This window comes from Eleginops maclovinus, chromosome 7 (assembly GCF_036324505.1).
Source record: "Eleginops maclovinus isolate JMC-PN-2008 ecotype Puerto Natales chromosome 7, JC_Emac_rtc_rv5, whole genome shotgun sequence".
In the NCBI taxonomy this organism is placed as follows: Eukaryota; Metazoa; Chordata; class Actinopteri; order Perciformes; family Eleginopidae; genus Eleginops; species Eleginops maclovinus.
In genome coordinates, this window is record NC_086355.1 from 6960399 (window position 1) to 6967920 (window position 7522).

The window sequence follows — 7522 nt, forward strand, 5'->3', positions numbered from 1 at the left end:
CACTTTTGAGAGGCTCTATTATGCTTTTGGGGTTTTCCCTTTCCTGTAGGGTGTTTGTGTGAATGGTCTTCAAAGTCTAAAACTACAAAGTTTCTGAACCTGAAAATGAGCACAACAGGGCCCCTTTATTTCCTGAGTAAATTAGGAACCCATCAACTAATATTAGATTTCAATTGAAATATTGCAAAATCCTGGAAAGAGCACAATTCACTTCTAACCATTAAGAACTGCTCAGAAAGAAACGCAAATACAGGTTTCAAGGTTTCAAGGTTTCAAGGCTTTATTGGTCATATGCACAGCATATACAACGTATATGTTGGCAATGAAAATCTTATGTCGCGTGCTCCTCCAACAACTCAACATACACATACATGGTACAAAACACTTACATGATAAATACCAACATTGCAATTTCATATAGAACAGCCAACCGAAGGTCTTACACTAGTAAGAAGCTAAAGACACACACTAACTGAAAAGCTGTCAGTAATTGGCATGATTTCCATTATTGTTGTATTGTATTGTCGGGTTTGGATCAAAAGTCCTCCAAATAAATTAAACTATTATATTGCTGCTCCCAATTTAGTCCAGAACAACTCATACAAATAAGTTCTTATCTGACACAACTGTGGTTAAAGTTTGGTTGGGTTGTAGCACAAAAGATATTGGTTAAAAGAAAGTATTTTTAAGAATGAGGCACTTTTGTTGTCCGGTTACAGCAAGGAACGATTTTAAAATGGGATTTTGCGACCCATCCATCCAGCCTGACCTCCATCTGTTTACTTTATTCCTCCTGCTGCACACTGACATGAGTCATAACAACAACAGCCACAAAGAGTGCTTCGTCACGTAAATGTTTCCATATGTAGACACTGGATAAAAGACCGGATGCTAACGGTAATTTTTGGATACTGTGATTTGTGATTAAAATGAGAATGGATAACAGGAAGCCTCCGGCAATATGAAAGTAAGATGCTTACATGCATGTATACATTCATTGATTGAGATATATATTGCAGTCCAACCTCGATAAATATTCCCCTAAACACATGTGATCAAAAAAAAAACAACAGTTCAGTCCCGCTACCTTCAAAGGGCTAAATTAAAAGCCCAGCCCTTTATAAGTGAATCTGAAAAACCTGATTATGTTTACCACATTGACAGCTGTCCAAGTAGATTAAAAAGAGAAGCTCAGTTTACCTCAGTAAATGTCTCACGTGAGAACAGAGACACAGAAGTTAGAGTATGAAAGAAGAACGAGGAAGGTAAGAAGAAGGATCAGTGCTGAGCTGGGAGAGCGATGGAGACTCAAAGGTTATCAGGGAGGAGATAAGAGTGGAGTTCAAGCATCTATTGTCAAGTATCCTGTGGTCTCCTGCATTAATGCCTTCACTTCTTAAGTCTACACAACACCGTGTCCCGATTTGACTATTAAATGGGTTTTTGCAAGTAGTTAAGGTTAGGTGACACGTTTGTTTTTGCTTTAAACAAATGGAGCGAAGCCTGTGAGCTACTTCAGGCATTCACCTCGAGCTAAATGACACATCAACACGTGACATGCCTCACCCCCTCATACCACCAACCAAACATGAAATCTAGGCGGTCTATTAAAGCTTTAGATGGGCCATCTCTCCCTCTGCCTTGCTTATGCTGCTGCTTTTCAGCCCCACCACCACCCACCATCCACCTGTGGCTAAAGTAGTTTCATCATCACTCCTAAATATTCTATCAGTTTTAGGGGGCAATGAGGCTAACAACGCCAAACTTGAACAATAAGCTGCTGCTAAACGTGGGTTGTGTGCAAACGTACCCGAGTATAGTCACACAGCGGCCGTATCAAATCTTATCTGGGAAGACTTTTGGGTATCAGCTAATATCATATCATTAAAATCAATCAAAGACTGTGATTTACACGCGCAAATAAAATCTTATATTCTAAACATTAGGTTTGACTACACAGCAGTTATCATTAATACATAAAGCTAATCTGACAATACAAGTGCATGATCGATATGACCTGGTTCTTCATTCCTTTGTTGTAATTGTAGTGGCATTAACATAAAACCCTACATGCTTAAATATCACAATCACTTTCTAATGGATCTCGCAGACCTATAACCTAAGAAATGTCATCAGTGGTCGAGGTCATTATTCAATCGTTGCCCAATCTATAGGCAATTATCTGCGTGTGATTTAGGGCTAATTGTTTTATGTAGCTGGTTACCATATATATACACATTTTATAAAGCATGGAGGGGGAATTAAATTACTAACTACCCGGCAACTGACTGCCAAAAAGGGTCCGAGGGCCCTGCGACACATTTAATTTATAGCTCATGACTCACAGGGATTTGAACAAGACATCCGAGAAAAGACTTCCGACAGTCTGCAGCCGGTATCTGTATGACAAGAACTGAAATTTGTTGTTTTGTTTAACTCACCTTCAACCCATCCCCGAATCATCCCACAAATGTCAAACTGTTTTGACAGTAGGAAAGAATCTAAATCATATTAGTTCTTTTAAGCGCTGGATCATCGCAGGGCTCGGCTTTCACTGAGACCTATAAGCGGCAATGCCTTGAGACTGCAACATCGAAGGTCTTCAAACCAGCATATAAATGCCATCGTCCTAATTTCTGAGATGGAAACCTGATTTATTGCCCACGTTTGGTTATTTTGAAGGGCAGTTAATCAAGCAGTATTCTCTCTGCGCAGTTTATTGTTTCTTTATTGTCAATCAATGTGACAAGGAGGAGATGGTCTTTTAAAACATGACCCTTCTCCGAATATCCATTCCGATAGTTCAGTGATGAAAACAATGTGCATGAGAGTGTGTGTGTGTGTGTGTGTGTGTGTGTGTGTGTGCCGACGGTGGGTGAATTAATGAATTAGCTCTCAACCGCAACCTATCCTCAACCTTTTTCTGCAACAGCGAAACAAATCACTGACCTGTCCTCTGCTGTGATGTGAGGGGCTTCATCAGATGACAGACAGGCTAAAAGCATCTAATCCCTGGCACTGCTGTGTTTTCTACATTTTATTAATGTGTGATTGCCTGCGTCTGTGCATAATTGAACATTTCGAACCCTTGAGCCAATATTCTTCAAATGAATCCTCAGCACCCACATCAAAATGATTATTTCTAAACAAACCGTGTTTAATCGACTGCGTGCCTCCGCGGCACTCTCCATCTGGAGGATGCTGTGTGACAGCTTCCCTTAAATTACAAATATCAATCTGCCACAGTGGGAGCTCAGCTGCCAGTGGCCTCATGGGGGTCCACGTCAAAGTAACCAGCCTTCAAAACAAAGCCATCAAAACGCTGTTCTCGCAAGATGCTTTGTTGTGACTCAACCGCGATCGTAACCCAATAACAGTTCAACAGAAATGACTGAATAAAACAGCAAGGGCTTGTGACTCCTGATTGTACAGCTAACCTGAGTAAGGAAGCTGAACTGAAATGGGCCCCGGTGTGTGGCTCTGTTAGCTCCACCCCTCTCCCTCTCCACGGCAGGGACGGACAGACGCCAGCACCAAGGGCTCCCAATCTGCTGTGTGATCAGCGGTATTCTCCCTAACCGTGTTTCCCCTCCTCATCTCCGGCTGTCTGCCTTCAGCAACACCACCTTTTACACTCCATCCACCAGCTTATTGATACAGTTCACCGCAGGATCGCTTTTGAGTGCTCCTTGGGAAAAGCAATGTGTCTGCGGGGCGGTCTGATTCAATCAACGTTAGGGGAAACACACATCATTCATCACCAACACAGGATCAGTGCAGGGCGACTAACAGCGCTTCCTTCCGACAAGATGACCGCTTACACACAAACAGTTTGCCTTGCTGTGGTCCCACTGGGCACTGAGCAGCTTAGTGACACTGATAGGGTTATCAGGCTCTCATGCAAGGATGTTTAAATACACATTGGATAGGAACATACATTCATAGTAAGTAAGTAAAACATCTGACAACTATTAGGGGCTCATTAGATGTTTCAGCTCTCCCAGGGTTCATTTTCATTTTAGTTCGGGCTCTATATTGGTCCACCAACAGCCCAACGGCGGGGATTATTTGCACCCTGTGCATTTTAACAGGCACGATTGGATGTTTAGCCCGTGGAATATAAACTGCAGCAGGAGAAATGCCTCTTCAGGCACGATCATCAGTATTTCTGATTTGGAGTCTCAATGGCACTTTACTCTAAGGCACATTTATAAAATGTTACAGCGAAGATGAAATATGGGCCTTTTATTGCCAAGAATCTGATGGCAGAGGGAGAGAAAGAAGCCCTGAATTAAAGCAATATACTGACAAACCTCAAACACTGCCATTAAATTATCACATGGAATACTGAGAAGACAAGGTTTCTTTCAGATAAATATTACATAACTAAGCAGACAGAGCAGGTCCGAGTTATTACAGACATGCATGTCATAATTGTTGGGAGTACTTTTCTATATCGTTGATGGGTTTCATTTTCACAAGACCAATTTGTGCATTGGACAAGCACTACTTCATGATGATCAGCTAATGGATTTCAACATCACTCAGTACACATGATGATGCCATTTAAAGCCAACTCTGTAATGCAGGGCCAAATCTGAAAGAAAACACAGGGCACAGGATGTATGTGTGTCATTATGCCAAGAGCAGTGCCACAATGGGACCTAATGTGTCAATCCAAATAGGTAACAAACAGTATACTATGTATGAAGTAAATGGGCATAATGTGCACTTTGGTTTAATGAAAGCCATTATCGGACAAAAGTGACAAGACAACATAGTTGGTGTGATTTTTTTTTAATGTATTCCACATGATTGGAGCTCATTACAAAGACTTAATGGTTCCTTATGAATGCACAATTTGTTTACTTGTGACACACACACACAAACACACACAATGGCATGAATACTTGGAGCTCAGTGGCTGCTCAAATATTTAATCTGAAATAATGTAGGAGAAGCCAACGAGAATTAATTGCAGCACTGAACACTTCAACGTACGAAATCAACCCAGAGTTGAACAAAGGAGCTGTGTGTTTCAGCACCACGGACAGTTCCTGTCATCTTCCCAATGATGAGGCGCTGCTGGCAGCTGCGACGGCCTGCCACATTTATCTGCTGCACTTTGTAACATCACACAGACCTGACTTTAGGAATTCATTAATGCAGGAAGAAGATGACATCTAAAACGCAGAGTGACACAGAGACATCTTCATGACTTTCTAATGTTTAACAACGTGCACTGGAAATGAGGCTCACCTCCAACTGGCCTCTGGCACAAAGTCTCTACCAGCATTGAAATAAAAAGACATTTGACAAACTAAAAAAAGGACTGTCTGTACATATTACCATCACAAAAGACCAGTCTTGGTGTTTTCACAAAATACAGTTCAAAGAAACCTAAATACTCATGAGTGTGACGGGAAGCGAGAGGGTACGCGCTCACTGACAGCACATATTTGAGATAAGCCCAGCAGCCACTGACCGAGAGACCACCAACAATCTCTCTTCAAAACGACTTGTAGCAGCGCCGAGCAAACATGACATTTAAAAAAGCAAAACAAAAAAATTGAGGCTGATATTTCCGGAGGGTTGCAAATAAGAATCAAGAGTGGTCCGGCATTTCTGATCCAGGAGCACATCCAGAAATAGGATCATCATCAATCATCACTCAGACCCCTGCGTCATGCGTCGGTATTCGCGCGGTTCCACCCAAGGGAACGCGCTGTTTGTCCTCATGGGAAACTCGTACAGTAGGATGTACAGAATGCACGTGGATGAAGCATACAGCTGTCATGCCGGAGTCATACGATACGCTTGTGTTGGGGCAATAACAACATTCAAAGCGTGTGCGCCAGTTTTGGCATGCCAATTTTGCCCGTGTCTCGAATTTGGACTCTGCAACAACTACTGTGACGCACGCTCTCACACACGATCGATCACCGGGAGTTTGTGGGGGGAGTGTGTGCGTGCACGCGAGGGAGCGAGAAGAGAGAGAAGGAGAGGGAGAATGATAAGTTATTTTTCTGGCGCAACCATAAAAAAAACAAAAAAAACTTGGGTCTATTTTATTATTGAATCGCTGCCCCCGGTGAAACCAGCAGCACACATCCTCCGCATAAAGACAGGATTGTGAATATAATAAGGCTTACGGGTAGACTGGCTTCAGGGAAAGCTGCCTCTTCGTTTACACCTTTATCTAAATCCTCTCCTCAGTGAGCTCCAGTGAGCACGGCGGGCCGGTGTGTGAGACTGCACTGCAGAGGGCTCCTCCGGCATCTCCATCACTGAGCCCATGAACAAACATGCGGTATCGTGAGCCAAATATACAAAACAGGGGTTCTCAGTTCACGGAAGAGAGGCTCTGAGATTCCCCTCTCACACTGCGACACATACCATTAGTTTATTTATGCATCTCCTGCTTTCTGAATGTTGTAGGCTATAATAAATCCTTGTTTTTCTCCTTGATGCAACAGTGAACTTCTCCTCCTTAAAGCGTTTGACTAGCTCACAGCCTTTTTTTAATGGGTAAATATCACATCTCCAGCATCGTGATTTTCCCCTGGAATAACAACTGCTCAACAACAAGCAGTCACAGGCGGTGAATTCATTGCCGCAATAATCAAAGTACCTATTATATTGAGGTTGGGGAACTTTATGAAATGGTCAGAAAAACCGGGTTGTGTCGGCAAGCCAAGAGAAAAAAACTGGCCTACCTTCAACTCGATTCCAAAATGAAACGACAGTCAGTCAGTGGGGAAGGCTTTGGACATCACAACTCCAGGTCAAAAGAGAAAACACGTTTCCATAAAATGTGTGCAAGCCAGTGATAGTCTGTGTTTCGGTGAGGTCACCCATTCAGCCAGTCGTCCGGTTTAAATCCAAGCAGAATAATGGAGATCTTGTCTCTGTCCTTTGGGGAAGAAGTGCGCCAAGCGCTCTCCTACGCAGATGTGACTTTGCGCGCTTGAAATAAAACGGATGATGGGTAGCAATGAGAGAAAGAAATACTACAACCAATACAAAAATGTATACCAAAACGAGTGGGGGCGAAGCATGCCAAATGATCACCCCCCTTCCAAAAGCTGACAGCTGACTTTTACGCAAATCGTGCTCAATTACTAATCCTCTCCTGGGTGCTTCGCCATCCCAGACGCACTGGTCGGTTGCGATCCCCACTCAGCAGCGCCGCGGTGGAGATGGGAAAAAGAAATGTATGGATATAATGGCCAGATCCGATAGGGGGTTTCCTCCACAGCTCCGCGCTGTAGTTGCAATGCAGACGACGAGAAGGATCTCTCCCTGGTCCTAGTGCACCACACACCGGCCCCTGCTGGCTCTAACACACGCGGCGACTGCACTCTGTCATTTTTATCGATTTAAACAGTGAAATGGATGAGGGGGAAATAAATTCCATCAGACACCTATAACTCAACTCAAAGCTACAACGCTGAACAGAACGGGATGTGCGGAAAGGGTCCTCACTTGTTGGAGGGAGAGGGAAGGGGTGGGAGAGGGAGAG

The 7522-nt window shown here is 43.3% G+C and overlaps 1 protein-coding gene across 1 annotated transcript in view; it reads right to left on the reverse strand.

Annotated features, from left to right (window-relative positions):
* il1rapl1a (interleukin 1 receptor accessory protein-like 1a) overlaps nucleotides 1-7257 on the reverse strand; it is a 152975-nt gene extending 145718 nt beyond the window's left edge. The window contains 1 exon segment of the mRNA XM_063887579.1: nucleotides 6717-7257. The gene's annotated coding sequence lies outside the window, so the exon portion shown is untranslated.
* Nucleotides 7258-7522: the final 265 nt, after the last annotated feature.